Raw genomic sequence first — 17,294 nt, 5'->3', positions numbered from 1 at the left:
TTGGTGGACAAAACCGCCAAAAGGAACCGCCACCCAGTTTTACTGCATAGAAACAATTCTTGTACATATATTGTTTTGTTTACGTTGGACGTGTGCCTAATCCGATGGACAAAAAAAAACCCGGTTTGATAGCATTCATGAGCAATAAAAAAAATCTGCGTGAAATGAGTGCGTAAAACAATATGCTAAAGGATGTTGTGGTTAGTGTTTATTTAGGGAAGTTGTATCTTAAATGTGTTTGCATTAATTTATAAGTTGCTTAATTACAGTCAAAACAAAGAGAGGGGAATATTATTTTATCCTTACTGACCTTATTATTGAATGACTTATATTTATAAAATAAATCAGCTCGTCCAACTGCCCTTTTTATAGAACAGTTGAACATCGTTATTGGAATATAAACGACCATCCATCACAATTTATATACACAGCATTTATTATTCAATATTTGTATAAACATCTTTTTTATTTTCACTAAATAAGTGAGGTCCATTTTTTTCAATACGGATTATAAATCTAAACAATATCTTAACAGCTTGACCACGAATTAATTAACTGCGTGTTTACATTAAAGCGGTTGACGTGCAGTTTGAAACCTTGGAATAGTTATGCCCTTACATCTACAACCACTTAATATTTTGAATACCCTTGCGCATAATCATTTATATTTGCACAGCCAAGTTTCCGCAGTTCATTTGTGGCAAAAGGAAAAAGGAAGAGTAACTCCGAAATGGTTGAAAATGTCTGGCTGCTGGATATAGATTTTGCCAGACGGATTTATTTCTTAAGTTTTAAATTAGGAAAAAGGTTTGTAAAGTTTAAAAAACGATCACAAAGTTGGAAGGCATTTCAATATAAACTGTTTCTATTGTTTTTCATATAATATTCATATCATCCACCCGAATCAAATACAGACTTGTTGATATTAATAAGGCTGTAGTATTGCTCTACAAGTTTTAAACTTTAAGGCGTTACAACAATGTCTGATTGCCGAACACACGGAAATTCTACATTATGAGACGATAGAAGATCACAGCAAATCTTTTAGCACTCACCAATCATTTAGCATGTTTGCGTTTGAAGCTATTAAATACACAGTTACAATCTAACAAGATCAGTAATTAATATTTTCTGTAAAAAATATTTAGGAAGTAGTTAAAGGTTCATCATTCAAAATTTATGTTGATTTTGAGTGTCACTTTAGCAGGGATAATGAACAGGATAATCGTTTAATGGGAAAATAGGTTAAAATTCACCCGTTCCTGTTCTTCAAATAGATGGAAAAATATATGTTTTATTTACTTAACTTTTCTCGGCTTAAATAAATCAGACGGTCAAAAAATACCAATTTTGTGTGACCTTAGTAGTATTTTACTAAATGGGAGACAGGAAGTTTGAACGTTAGTCACTTATAAATGGCTGTCTCTTGAACATACTTTGACATATTCAAATGACGGGCTTTGAAGAGGAAAATGCTGAAGAAAATAATACACACTATGAGCTCACAGTTTTAACGTCATGAACCTTATTTAAATTATCGCTGTAGGCACACGACCAGACAGGTAACGGCAACGAGCTTTTTGACGGGAAACAAACGAAACTCCAATATATAATTTTGGTCGCAAATGTCCATGCACATCAATAACAACGATTGTATATATCGAGTAATTTACATAGATCGGATATTCAGCCAAAGGTAAACCACTTTTTATCCTTTAAAGATCTCTTTTGTTATTTGCTTTTCTGGAAGTGACAGTATTTTGTGCAGAAATAGTTTTCTTATTTACACCTCCGAGCTTATTCCATATAAAGCGTCCACAGATATGGTCATGTCGTACAGATCTTGTCCGCAAAGTTAAACATTGTATTTACTTGGCAACCGGGTGTTGGAACTTGTCAAGGTCATCGTTAACAGACGCTGTTGTGTTTTTCTATAGCTCAGCGTCTTAAAAAGGTGTAGAAAGGACACGTTTGGTGTTGAGGCTTCATTACACCAGTAAGTCATCTACAAAGGGATGTACGCCTCGACATACCATATGATAAAATGAGTTTCTGGCTTTTTTTGTAAAAGATCATCAAATATTTCATCTTATTCAAAGTTATTATATTTCTAAGTCCTGAGTAAACACGTGTATGTCGGGGGTCCATATTTAATTCCTGCTATCAACGTCTACTTGCTTTATTATGTTCGGATTGTATGCGATAATCTTTATGTTTCACGTGCGGGATTGTTGGTAAACGATTTCAATTAAGCGCTGGAAGCAACAAGTTGATGTATAAATTGGGTATTAGTCGGGCTACTACATACGGCGGACATGACCATTGACCAAAATAAAGGCTTTCACTGAATTTTAAAAAGAGTTTATCAACATGAACATGGTTTGAACACTTCGACAATTTGACAGGCGCGTCCTCGAATTATTTCGAATGGGCTTGATACATATCCTGCATATCTGACGATATCAGAAATCAGAATATTATAAGACGTTTGAATTATTTAAAAAAAATGCATACTTTATCCGGTCGGCCTATTTTAAGCATTAACAGTAGACGTTACGTTCACTATTATAAGCCTCCTTTTTTTTGCTCAACGAAATAAATTGTTACCCAACTTCTGCAAACAATGTTGCTCATTTATAAACTGTCGGCTCTAAGCCGACAGTCATTTGAGAGCGGTATTTTAGAAACGCGAATAGTCGCCTGACACGACATATTGAACATGAAGATATTAATAAACACCACCTGTTAGCAACAGAACTACTTACGTGAATGTGGTGCGTCAAGTACTTGCGTATTTAACACGTTATTGCATTTTTTCATGACAAAACATTACGTGTTACTCTTAGTATAGTTGTACTTGCAGTTTGATGAGTTCTATTGAACAAAAAAATGAAAATATAGCATTTACATACGAATTCATTTTACACTACAACCAATAGTAAGCTACGCCACATGTTTGCACCCCGTGTGACGTCACACATATCCCGGCATTCAAGAATGACCCGGCAAAGAACATATTTTATGATTGAAAGCTATTAAGAAATAAATCATACGCGGTTAACGAGTTCATGTCATGTAATATTTTGTTAAATAGCTTTTATGTTTCAAATGATTTTTTTTCAACAGGAATTGAACTATTTATTTGTTTGAGTAAGTTATTCGGATTATACTATCACAGTGTGTCAACGTAATGCCTATTGTTATTCTGTACTATAGGGTGTAGTTTTTAAAGTCATACAATATGGCGGCGATTATGCGGAAATGAAATCGAAAGTTACTTCGAACACGTTTCTCTACAAAATAACCAACCCGTATTTAGTGTTATTGCTTCAACATCAGTCGAAGCAAAAATGGCATCAATGTAAGCGTCTAAAGATATTGATTTGGATGGAGACAATCCAGAAATGAGCTGCGCATGCGTAGGTGAATTTCCATCAAGAAAAACTGAATTTCTTCGATACCTGGAACTTTTAATGAACTTTTTAACCAAGGATACTTTTATAAATGTCACCTTAACTCATCGCATGCATTTTTTATCATTGCTTGTCGTATTTGAAAATATTTTACCAAAGTCAGTGCCATCAGACGCTTGACTGTATCACCTGGAAAGCGCCTAGCTATAGTGCCCAACCAATATGGCATCCGCCGCTAAAATACTTCCGTCGATATTGTTTTGTGCTTTCATTTCATTTGCACAACCAAAGAAAGTCAAATTGGCGATGAACAATATGTGTGAACACTCATAGTGTTATTTACTTTCATCTGAAATATACACGACGTGTTCAGTCATAGCCTATCAACATAAGGCAGTGTAATAAAAGGTACCTGTTAGTATTGGCTGGAGATATTGCACTTAACCCTGGACCTACCGAATACCCATGTGGCAAATGCAACCGACCAGTGGCTAGTAATCGCAGAGCATTGGGGAGTGAGGCTTGTTACAAATGGATTCACACAAAGTGTGCCAATATTGCTCCACAAGAATACATTAGACTCGGCAATAGCTCGGAATCTTGGACATGCAACATGTGAAATTTTTCATTTTTCAGACTCTTTCTTTTCGGCTGCAAGTGATATATGCGACTATACTACGGAGTCAATTACCTCCAAAGATATGGAAAAGACTATTAATGAAAACTCACAAAACAACAGTGACATCTTTGGCGAATTACATCTACTCCGCAAGGAACATCCAAACAATTTTTTATCGGCCTACTTGAACATCAATAGCCTGCCGAACAAGTTTAGACATATAAAAGAACTATTATTGAAAAACTCTGTTGACCTACTTTTTATTTCTGAAACCAAACTTGACGATAGTTTTGTCGATGCTCAATTTCAAGTTGACAACTACCACTTCTGGAGGGCAGACAGGAACGCACATGGTGGATAGATAGCAGCCTTTCTCAGATCTGACTTAGCCGGCGATCGGAAGAAACATTTAGAATTCAGTGCTGTTGAATATATCTGTATTGAGGTAATGATAGAACGATCTAAGTGGTTAATCTAAGGACTTTATTGCATACCAAGTATGAATGATACTGAATCTGTTGATGATTTACAAGTCCTTAGATAAAAGTGTTGCAAATTATGATAATTATATATTCCTAGGGGATTTGAACTATGACTGCCTTGTGAAGGACAAATATACAAATATAGATGAGATATGGGATATTTTCGACCTGACTTACATGGTCAAAGTAGCTACTTGTTATCCTGCAAATCATACACCCACTGTAAAACTTACTAATGTAACAAAAAAATGTCCTGATGTTATTAATTTTAACTGTGGCATAAGTGACAGCCATAACATGCTTGGTCTTACTCTAAATTTAACAGTACCAAAATATAAAGCAAGGTGGATTAGCTACAGGATATTAACTCAGTTTCTGACAAATTCTCAACAGTAGTGACTGAATGTTTTGTCAAACATGATCCGATTAAGCAGAGAGAGAAACCTTTACAGCCTGCCCCTTTCATGAATTCTGTCTTAAGAAAAGCCAGTTATAAGAAGAAAATGTTATATAATAAATATTTAAGGAATAACAATGCAACCAAATGGGAAAACTACAGGCAAATGAGAAATCAAGATAATAAAATTAAGAAAAAATCAATAAAAAATTATTTCTTAGACAGATGCTCTGGAGGCTGTAAGCAAACTGACTCTTGGAAATCAATCAAACCTTTCCTCAATAACAAGGGTACTACTTTTCAAAAGAATTTTGTGCTTAGTGAACATGACTCACTTATTTCTGACCAAGTTGAACTCAGTAATGTTTTTGATGATTTTTATATCGATAAGTATATAGGTGACAGTAATACCCATTGTGATGACAATCATGTAAGTATCAATAACATTAAGGAAACTACCCGTATTACTGAAGAGTTATAATTTAAACCTTTCTCCGTAGATTTTGTAAACAAACAAATTAGAAATATGAGTATAAAAAGGCAACTAGGTATGATAAAATTTCTTTTAAAATGTTAAAAATCGCTTCCCCTGTTATTGCACAACCACTAACTGAGATGATGAATAGATATCTAGTGGAGTCAACTTTCCCAGACAATATGAAAAAAGCACAAGTTGTTCCAATACACAAGAAAAATAGCATTTTAGATAAGAGTAACCATAGACCGGTCAGCCTTTTACCTGTGATGTCAAAGGTGTTTGAGAGCCATCTATGAACAACTGATGTCATTCTGTGACAAAGTATTTAACCCTTTCCTTCTTAGACAAAAATCAGTATTTGGCAGCAATTCTGATGGATCTCTCAAAGGCCTTTGACTGTTTACCCCATGACCTATTGTTATTGAAAATGAAATTCTATGGTGTTTCTGAACAATCTCTAAGACTTATCAAAATTTACCTTTCTTACAGAAAGCAATGTACAAAAATTGGAAACATATCTAGTGATTATCAAAACATTGTTAAAGGTGTACCACAGGGCTCAATACTCGGTCCGATACTTTTTAATATTTTTATCAACGATATCTTCTACTTCATTAACAGGAGTCAGCTATACAATTATGCAGACGATAACACTCTTTCTTACTCAAGTCACTGGTTCACAGATTTAATAAGTACATTAGAAAATGATAGCTTAACCCTTATAGACTGGTTCTCAAAATATCAGATGAAGGCAAACCCGGAGAAATTTCACGCGATAGCTCTTGGCAAGAAAACACACCAGCAGAAAGTTAAATTTGAATTCCATTACATAGAAATATCATGTGACGACGAAGTGAAGCTGCTTGGTGTTAATCTACACTTTTTGCTAAATTTTATTTCACATGTTGCTAGTATGTGTAGAAAAGCCTCCAGACAACTGAAAGTTTTAAAAAGAATAGATAAACATATAAATAGATTAGGCAGATTAACAATTTATTACTCTTTTGTGATGTCTAACTTCAGCTACTGCCCTTTAAGGTGGCATTCTATTACTAACGAATCGAACACCAGGAAATGGAGAAAATTCAATATAGAGCACTAAGATTTGTTTATAAAGTCTTTACTAGCAGCTATGGACAGTTACTTGTAATATCTGGTCTTATCTCTTTGAAAGTTAAAAGACTAAGAACAATTGCCTTAGAAACATACAAAATTTTGAACAATATGTCTCCAGAATATTTGAATGCTCTTATGAAATATAAACCTGTTAATTATCATTTTAGACACACAAACATTGTTGATACTCCACAACCAAGAACAGAAAGGTACGACAAGAAATATTTTCGGTATGCTGCCGCCAAACTATGGAATCAGCATTAAGATGACTTTCGAAATGCCACTTCTTTAACCAATTTCGCGCCTTAATTATTACTTGGCAGGGAGATGAATGCTCCTGCTCATCGTGTGGATTTACATAAAGAATTCAGCTTCCCATGGTCAACTGGCGGCAACATACTGGATTTCTTAAGCTCAGTTATTCTAATCTGCTCGCCTCTGTGTCTTTTGTACCCATATCAGCATGTATCTTGTCCATTACCCTAATTGTTATTATCTATGCTGCCAATGCTTGCTGCGCTTGTTCTGTTATTTATGTGTAATTTATGCGTTATTTATGAGCTATTTATCTGCCTTTAATGGGCTTTTAATGGGCTATCTAGTTGACTGTATGCTACTGAAGCTATTTGCTTGTGATTGTTGTATGTTGTCTGGCTTAATTTCATATTGTAACACGTATGTAGTTTTAGTAACTTAGCTCTTAACTTGAACATTTATATTAACTATGCATGTGATAGTATGTAAGTCGGTGTAAAAAGCTCATAAGAGCGTATGTGACTTGTTATGACATCCGACTTCAGAAAATAAATATTACTTGACTTGCCAGGAAGTGATTGATTTAGGACACGGAGGAACATCTGATCTACATCTCTTAGCGAATAGTCCAAATATTTGAACGTTGACTGACTTTTTTACGATTAAAAAAAATGATATGGCAAATCCTTCACTATAACGTCTTCATTTGTTACTTTCAAATCAGAGTTGTTTATTCACTGAAAAACATTTGTAGACAAAAATACATAAGTTGTAAAAACGGTTAATCTGTGAGAGTGCAGCTTTAAATGACTAAAGGTTTTGATTTGGCTCAATTCTCATTTAAAATTTTAAGGAACATCTGATCTACATCTCTTAGTGAATAGTTCAAATATTTGTACGTTGACGGACTTTTTTACGTTTAAAAAAAAATGATATGGCAAATCCTTCACTATAACGTCTCAATTGTTACTTTCAAATCAGAGTTGTTTATTCACTTAAAAAATGCAGACAAAAAATACAAAAGTTGTAAAACCGGTTAATCTGTGAGAGTGCAGCTTTAAAGCAGAGACATTAAACGCATAAAGCTTGTATGTGTGACAACTTGACAAAGCCTGCACCCATGGCTTTCAAACTTGAAATTTATGATGGGGGTGACCAGCAGATGACCCCTTTGGATTTGTAGGTCAAGGTAACAATTCCAATATTGGTCATTAACACTTTGTCATTTACTTATTCCCTGCTGCTAAGAGGATACATATTTCTCAGCAAGTATTAGCCATCATCTGAATATGATTGAAAATTGTACCAACTACTCTCATACTTTAAATGGTCATAATCTTAAAACTGTAAAGGCATCTTTTGTTAATGAAAAAAAAAACAGCTATCATTTCGGTTCATGCATATTTCATTCAGTTGTCCAGATATTCTTGACAACATGGCGCTAATTAATGCTGCAGGTTTGAACGTTAGGACATTAGTATTTTTCTTCTGCACAATGCAGATTTATATTCACTTTTATAATTAAAACAAACTAGAAAGCACATTTTGAAGATGTAAGGTTTTTCTTGGTATGATGCCACAACACCATGCGGATTATTTTTCACTTTTATTTCAAAAAAAGTTTCTAGAGCACAAATTTTGTATATATGTTGAATCTGTTTATAAAAGTTCTGGGAGGCATTTTAGGCTTGAAAGAGCATCATTTAAAGTTATATTTTTATTATGTCCCTTAAATCTTGGGTATAGTTTGTATTGTATTTGCATTTTAAAGACATTGGCTTCAACAGACCCTAATGAAATGAAGGTATGTAATTGCTTACTAAAACTGTTATAAGCGACGTCAAATAGCATATATTGAAGCATTTCTAACATAATGAATATGATTTAACTGATTTAAAGCGGTTCAAACTTAGGAAACTTGAATTAAGAATCTTGATAGCTGGATATATGATTAATTTAAGCCAATATATTTGTGCTTTTTATAATTACATTTATCCTTCTTCATCTACTTTAAAGGGTATTAATCATTTGTATGAAATCATTTGATCACGTTTTATTTGAAAGAGCTTAGCGATAGTGTTTGCTTGCTTTAGTGACATCACCGACAGCCTTGCAGCGCTTTCAGCGCTTTGATTTTAAAAGGGACCGATAACTAGTGGGGTCGGAATTGTGTATTGAATTTTGCATCCACCTTTATAAAGAGGATGATTATTCTCGTTTGTCACTATATGGGGACTATCATGAATGGGTGTGTATGTTATTTTACAAGATAACGGAGGTTAAAGCTGGATTGGGCCACGTGGAATGTCTTTAACAACCCAGCTCTGTAAACGTGAACATGTATAGGCGTCCATATGGCATGGCGTGCTCATTAATGTTCTGCTAGGCAAGTATTTTGAAGCCTCATGCAAGATAGTTTTCAGAAGTTGATTTAGTGTTCTATGTTGATGCACGTGCAGATCTTGTACAATATTAGAAATGAGCGATGCACGTGCGACAACTGCCAAATGCACTTTTGCACACTTATTCCAGGATATACTTTGACTGCGTAGAGACACTTGAGGGTCCGATGTTGCTAGCAGTCTCGATCACGATTGGGTAGAATGTCAACAACATATAGGACATAGACTTTTCGATTAGCACATGACCAAAACGTTGTTTTCGAATAACAGTGTAGTATCAAAGTCTAATACTCAATAAAAAAAATGTCCAGTGAATATGAAAGCTTTTATAACATTCGCTACGTGCTTATATTGCGCATTACCATAACAAATTATTGATCACTGTGTTTATATATTTTTTACACTTCTTGACAGTTTCATATTTCATACCTTACCAATGGTAAGTCGGCTTTTGAAGTGGAAATGAAAGACCTATAGCTGATTATTTAAAGGTCAGGCAGGAAATACTTAGTTTGTTCGAAAATGCCGTAAACATGAGTATATGTACAGGATTAAATCGGTGAGTGATCTAGATTCCCTTTATTTGTTTCGTTATCCTTTAATTAAGTATAATGATTACTGACCTTACGTTCTAACGTGCATTTTCGACCATTGTAAGAGTTTTAATGTTTAAACGAAACAAATACTTGCTAACCACCATCCGAATGGCCACTACTTGTTATTACAACAACAGCAGCAACATCAACCCAATCAAGATCTACTGCTGTTACAAATATTTGGGGAGTTCTCAATCTGATTAAAAGTACACGTTTTGTCATTATTTGGCATGGATAGTATTATATATATATAACCATGTCCTTCAATCAATACTGGTCCTTGGTAGATTCAACGCAGAGAATGAAGTGGCGCAATATGGTATGCAAGCGGCAGAAAGAATATCTGACAATAGTAAACCTAATAAACGTATTTCAGTGAAAAGGTTCCTTTTTCAACTAAATAGAATAATTCGAAACTACGGCTAGTCAATTTAAGTCCAAATGTAAAAGTATTTGCTTCAACTTAATTAGCAATGCCATGAATAGCAATTTTGGAAATCAAGATCATTCGAAATATTATACATAGAATAGGGTAATTAATACATAGTCACCATAGTGCAAAAACTCAATAACTGCACAAATAAACAGAAGCAGATATTGAGTTCTTGCACTAAGGTGACGATTATTATGCTAACTTTAAGCAAAATATCAAGTACTTAAGTTACACTGGGGGAGTTTTCAAACTATTTTTTGAAAAATAACAAGGCAAAATAGATAACATAATTGTGTTAAATCTTTCCTGTAAACACACAGGAGAAGGACATATTCACTGTGTCAACTCGTTACCAGGTGAAATGGTTGACATATCTTATTTGACTCATCCATTTGTCCCTACAATGATGTTGGCTCACGGGTAACGCACCACGAGAAGAGGCGGACGGACCTGGACTTCTTCCAAAACGGATTTTCAGTTGGGATGTTTTCAGTTTACTATATCAGATGCGTAGTTCCTGGAATACATATCCTATATCAGTTATTTTATGGACAAAACAATTGAATTAATGGTTGTCAATTTTGCAGTTTATTTTTTCTGGATGTCGGAATATGAAATACTCAGAGGATAAGAAATACTATCTAATCGTGCTTATGCTTATAAATGCGCCTCCATGCTTATACAGATGTTTGACGTTTTTCCGCGAGTTTAATGGTAAATTATTTCACGCTCAGGTTCTTTTTTGTTTCTTAAAGATAATTTTAAATATATATAACGATTCATAAACAGATCAAATTTTGAATAGACAAAACAGACGTACGCTCAAACAAATCTTTTCATGCGAATGCTTAATGTAGTTGGATATTTTACCTGAACTATAAATTTAACAAGCATAAAGTATTTTCTTCAATACTCTGCTTTATGACATCGTGTACTGAAAACAAGTAAATCAGATTTTAAAATTAAAAACATGTATGTAACACAATTTTTTTTAATAACGCATCAACAAAATAATGAATGCTATTAAAATTCAATAGATGACTATCAAAAAATGAACTATATTGATTATGAATAACCAGTTTAATTTCAATATATTCAGTTGGAGCAGCTGTGAACATGCTACACTATTCGAAAGCAGATATTTGACTGCATTTCATTAACAAATCATTCTAAATTATTTGATTTAGATAGAGCAATGGTGTGCTGGTTTAGGGCAGAATAAACGAATAATGTTGGAAATTTGCTACAAAACACGATGCAACCACCGTGTCCCGGCAACACAAATACATCACACCGAATTATGGATGAATTGGCGAAATTGCGGAGGAAATAAAATTCATACATGGAATCAATGATATATGTGGTCATCTTGCACGTATCTTTGTAAAGAAATCATTTCGATTTCTCGATAACATTAGTGAAATTATTTTTCACTGGTCATTGTTTACCACCACAACCCTGCGTTATTCAACCACGTACCACCGTTATTTCGACCACTTCACCTTGTTACGGTTGGACACGGTGATATTTAAACAACGTTTTAAACATTTTTCCTAGGATTACACTACAATGCCCACCAATGCTTACTTGTTTTAAGCTCAACATTGGGATGCGAAACGCACACCCGATATTGTCTGATATATTTATTTTGTCGTGTTCTGTGCACTTTCCTGACAGGTAGTGCTGTCATCTATGGAATCATTGACTGCTTACCTGTTTGGGTAGCTTTCACCGCCGAGAAGAACGCACTCTTCGGAAAAAAGCAATAAACCAACTGTGCGAACGGTGTCAAATTATACCGTGGATAAATGAGTTTTCTCAAACTGTTGACGTCTAATTGCACTTAAACTTTTATGAGATACTAAATAGTAAATAAATGTGAATAGTTTCATAATCAAAAAACATATATTTCATTCGATTTTTTATTGATGACCCTTATGTTTTCTGCTAGTGATTTATCTGACGATAAAAGCTGGCATTGACATTTTGCTCACAAACACTCATTTAGTTTCGAGATGTTTCGATTTTAAATAAGTAATTGTTCGTACAAGATATAGATCCATTATTGTTTTATTGTGAAAGGGAATTATCGAGGGTATTTATCTGCAAGCAGAATATGGTCCAGACAATATTCCGACAAACACTGGTATCATGGTTTATCACGATGGAATTATAAATAATCTAGTTATTGTCGGTTCAAGGTTTCGCTGACTCACCCGCCGCCGGACGTTACCAACGACAAATGTTATATCATAAGTCGCAATTTGGAATGACACAAAAAAAAAAACTGAATTACTGTCACCTAGATGTAAAACAGAAATGTTGAGATAGCCCCTGTATTACACAGGTATCATAGCAACGATTTACATCCGATTGGGGATATATTTAACTTTTATCTAGAACACCGTCTCTTACCTGAGTGTCTCTTAAAAGGAAACACAGACATATTGCGTACAAAAAGTAAGTTAATTTACTGAATTTTACAATATATCTATATATTATATATATTCATTCGTATTTATCATGAAAGAAAATGGTCGAATTTTAAACTCGGCTTATAAATTCACATATGTAGAACACGGAAGTAGATTGAAGGATAAGAAAAGAATCTCATTAATATCGCAATTTGACTATAAATAGTCAAGGAGACAACATGGGTAATATTTTTGTCATGCAAAGTTTTGTATAAAAATGGATGTTTATGCTGAAACTCTCTTGCATAGCTGAGAAAACCAATAAATATTCCAGACATATTCCGTGCAAAAAGTAAGTTATTTTACTGATGTTTTACAATATTTTTGATAATCATTCGTATTTGTCATTAAGGAAAATGGGCAAATATTAAAACTCGGTTATAAACTCATATATGAAGAACACGGAAGTAGTGTAAAGGATTAGAAAACAACTTTTCATTAACACTGCAACTTGACTGTAAATAGTCAAGGAGGCAACCTGTGTTACATTTTTGTATAAAAATGAATGTAAGTTTACGTTGAACATCTCTTGCATAGCTGAGAAAACATAGATGTTGTGTTAAAACGCCGCCATTTCAGCAAACCATCAATGAAAAAGCCAAAAGCTCTATTAAAGTCGAAATATATGTGGTGTGAACTGTTTAAACAAATACAATACATTTCAAAAGAAGCATTTTACAATAGTAAGGTCATTTAAAAGTCAAAGGTCAAATTGTAGCCATAGAATGCTTAATTTGAGCTTGTTTACTGATTATAATTACTTCATATTGTTTGTTTGCTGAAATAAAAATTATTGGAACCTTTTGTCAATGGTATTCATAAAAATAATGAGGCATCAAAGCCATGAAAGTCTAATTGTATGTTTCCTTATATATGAAATATTTAGCCTTTCTATCTTTGCACATATATGTTGTAAACAAAGTATTTAATTGATTGTGTGTGAAAATTGTTTAATATGCACGAATACATGTTTAAATGATAAAATATTAAATCCGGATAGATTAACCCTAACCTACGACTGTTGGATAGAAACTGTATTTCGACCGGCATTTTACTGCACATACCTTTATTGTAAATTATGGCATATAATTGTAAATACTGATTAACCTAATATTGTAGTTTTTCACCAGGGGAATTGAGTAATAAGCCTTTTTCGACAATGATATCTTAGAAGCTATAGATGATCTTATTTCTTCAAGGTGTGATGTCTATTAGTACAGTCCACTGGAAAATAATTATTTTTGAAAGGGTAATTTGTTAATGTCAAGGCCTTTTAAAGTCAAAAGGTAAATTTTAACCCCCAAAAAGCTTCATTCGAGCTTAATAACTGTTGATAATTAGTTCATTTTGTTTGTCTGCTAAAAATAAAAATTGGAACTTATTTGTTATGGTATCCACTAAAAAAGGGTTGTCTAATTGTATGTTTTCCTTGAAACATCAGAATTGCAATTATGCATGCTAATTATATTATTAGCCAATATATCACTGGTCATCTAAAATTATGTTGACAACAAAGTATTTAAATTAATGGGAAGTGTTTAATTAGAACATGTGCATGTTTAAATGATTAAGTTTGCAGCTGATTAGATTTACCGCACCCAATGACTTTATTATTAGATGCAGGGTAGATACCGGTGAGTCAAATTATAAGTCACTGAAAAAACGGAAGTTTTACTTTTTCACGAGAGAAAATGAGAACTAAGCCTGTTTGTGAAATTCACACTGATATCTTAGATGATTCTAGTAACCTAGGTGTGATGTTCAATTATAATAGTATCAAATGTGTTCAAACATTTATCAACCAGACCAACAGATTTTGACTCTGCAACAACATCATTTTAACAGATCTTACTTCTTCCATCTACATCTGGACATTTCATTTCTCTCTTTTCCAAAATCACTTATACTCTCCGATTTACTTCATTGCATACCCCCGGTAATACGTATATTCTCTGTTATTTACTTAATGTCATACCACCGTTTCAATTTAAAATACGAGTCATGACCATGTACACTATCCAATAATGTAACTACATTTTAATATACTTAGTTAATACAAAACACTATACATTTTAAAGCAGCTGGTATAAACGACAAAAACGAGTCTTTGTTTAGGCTTTTAGTTCTGTCATTACATTTCGACCAACATCATGCGTTGTTCATCTAATCTAGTTTGCGTTTTCACTAGTTTGATTATGTTAAATGTTTGTATACCATATATCGTATTGTTTATCTAAATAAATACTGTATAAACTAATTACAATGGTAGATTTGGCAAAACCAAAACTAATTGACAGACCAAGCACGTTATGCTACTTTTGGTGTCATGACTTAAGAAACCTGTTGATATACAAATGCAGTTGTTTGATAGTACAGTATTGGATGAATTCGGAACCTGTCCTATTGAAAATCGGATTTATTCAAAAATGTTTAATTTTGATTGGCAGACTTTTAAATGGTAAAAAGGACACAATAAATACAATTATATATCAAACAAAGTATAATTTACATTTAACAAGTATTGTACATCATGAATGAGTTGTCAAGATAAAGAAAATTCTTTAAACCAATGGTTGATCAGAGTACTGGATCAAACAGAATATTCATGATTTCAATTCGTTTAAGAATAATGTAAAAAATATCATTGTATGAGCAGAATATACAAAGTTGGAGTAGTGATGTTTAATTTTAATTCACCTTTAGCACAGAGTCAAGAATAAGGTGATGAGTTTTTTGACTTTTTAATTGTAGTCAAAACTTTAAATGAAAGACGGAAATATGTTAATATTAACCTTTACATTTATCAAAACATTTTGAACCTTAGACATAACATGAGTTGAGCTTGTGAAAACATACTGATTAAACTACCTCGATGTGCTAAAACCATAAAATTGAAATTTCATTGAGACTTCTTTCTTATTTATTTTGTGCCATTTTTGCTCATCATTTACCAAGCGGTAAATATTTGTGATCTTCCTTAAATATTCACTATCGTTATACCATACGATTTATTCTCCCATCGCCACGAGTACAAAACTTGAAACTTGAACCTTTGTCGATAAACTGATATGCTATACTTTAAACATTTTGATCATTCATTTACAATAAAACAAATATGGCCGACAACGAAAAGCAGTGCTATCTTGCGTGGGAAGAATGTAAAAGAACGGATATATAATCGCAACAGCTGTAAGAAATTACACAATTGTACACGTTCGTGAAAGAGAGAATTGAACGTCTTTAGCATATTGCTCTTTTGGTTATAGAAAGTCAATTTATATGCTTTTAGTACTTAAGAGATCGTTGGAACAAAGTGGCAATATTTGTGATTAAAGTAATTTAATCGTTTACAGTCATGTTTAAATGAATGTCAATACATTGGTTGAACATGCCCGATCGCGTCATTGGCCCCAGTAAAGAGGACACAGCTGAATATACTCATTCGTCAAGTCAAAGCTACTAAATGTGATAGAGTCAGCCATTGTGTCAAGACAGTCTTGAATTCTGGGTAAATGAAATCCATTCAGTTTGAGCAGCTCATTGAACTTTCGGAAGTGTACGTACGGTCGTATTGCGCCTGCCAAAAATAAAACTATGGGCGAGCCAATGAGAATGTACTCTCGCGTAGGATCCCTTATTGTTGCAATTTCTACCGTCTTTTCTCTTCGTCTGCATATGCGATTGGTACTCGTCTTGGTCGCTGTTTGACTTGACGTCGCCCGTATTGATACGGATGTCTGCAAGGTATTTGAATCCCTGGTCCAACTAATGTTTAAAGAACGCGTACTTGATCTTGCTTAAATATTTGTTGCCGACCCATCATACATTTATCGGGAACCTTGATAAATTGTTTGCTTGAGTAGTCTGGCTGGTCTGTACACTCTTGACCCGTTTTGCATTTCTTTCTTCTTTGGCATATTCATTCGACGTCAAAACACTTACAACACCTTACTTGCTCAGCTATAACTATCTCCGCATCGAGTTTTAGAATTTTCGACAAAGGAAAGCGTTCAAGGATTATCACTTTGCCTGTTTCAGAGACGTACATGCCATTATTTGGCTATTGCGGTTATAATGATTATGTTTCTTCGAACAGGTACTTCGCTCTATTATCTTAGTCATCTTTCTCTGTCCTCTGGCATATAGAAGTTTTCGGCGACCACTACTTTTCTTACTTTTAGTAAGTTTTCCCTTCACAAGTAGCTCCTTGTCGTATATCTCCGCACTGCAAGCCTTTACTCTTCTCATATTGGAGACCAACCTGCCCCGCGAAGACAAGTTGATCCTCTTACCTACCGTCGCTCTCGGTCACTTATCTTGCTATACACGCGGCAAATATGATATGCAATCCTCGTTGCCCCTGTTCGCGCCATAAACGTAACCGGAACGCCGCCCACCTTGCCGCGGATGTAATGTACAAACTGTCGCCAAGTCGGTTCAGTATCCAATACCTAGAAATTGCTAAGAACTTCTGCTTATATTTTCCTAAAGTGGAGGCTTCAGGATCGGTTGATTATCGCCCCTGTTCCGCATCGGCTGTCTTCTTCCTTGTCTGCCAAACTCCATCTGTCGGTCGGGTTTTTCAAAGTCGTATTCATAGGATTTGTGGTGGTCTCTTATAGGCTCCGA

The 17,294-nt window shown here is 34.1% G+C and overlaps 1 protein-coding gene across 3 annotated transcripts in view; it reads left to right on the top strand.

Annotated features, from left to right (window-relative positions):
• The first annotated feature begins 12,551 nt into the window (after nt 1–12,551).
• LOC128231953 (uncharacterized) overlaps nt 12,552–17,294 on the top strand; it is a 43,074-nt gene continuing 38,331 nt past the window's right edge. For 2 of the 3 annotated variants that reach the window (XM_052945243.1, XM_052945241.1), the window contains exon 1: nt 12,552–12,651. The gene's annotated coding sequence lies outside the window, so the exon portion shown is untranslated. Of the gene's footprint in view, nt 12,652–12,843; nt 12,958–17,294 lie in introns of those variants that run through there. The other variant, XM_052945242.1, reaches the window with a different exon arrangement.

The sequence above is a fragment of the Mya arenaria genome, chromosome 4 (genome assembly GCF_026914265.1).
Source record: "Mya arenaria isolate MELC-2E11 chromosome 4, ASM2691426v1".
In the NCBI taxonomy this organism is placed as follows: Eukaryota; Metazoa; Mollusca; class Bivalvia; order Myida; family Myidae; genus Mya; species Mya arenaria.
This window is presented reverse-complemented; position numbering and strand designations above follow the sequence as displayed.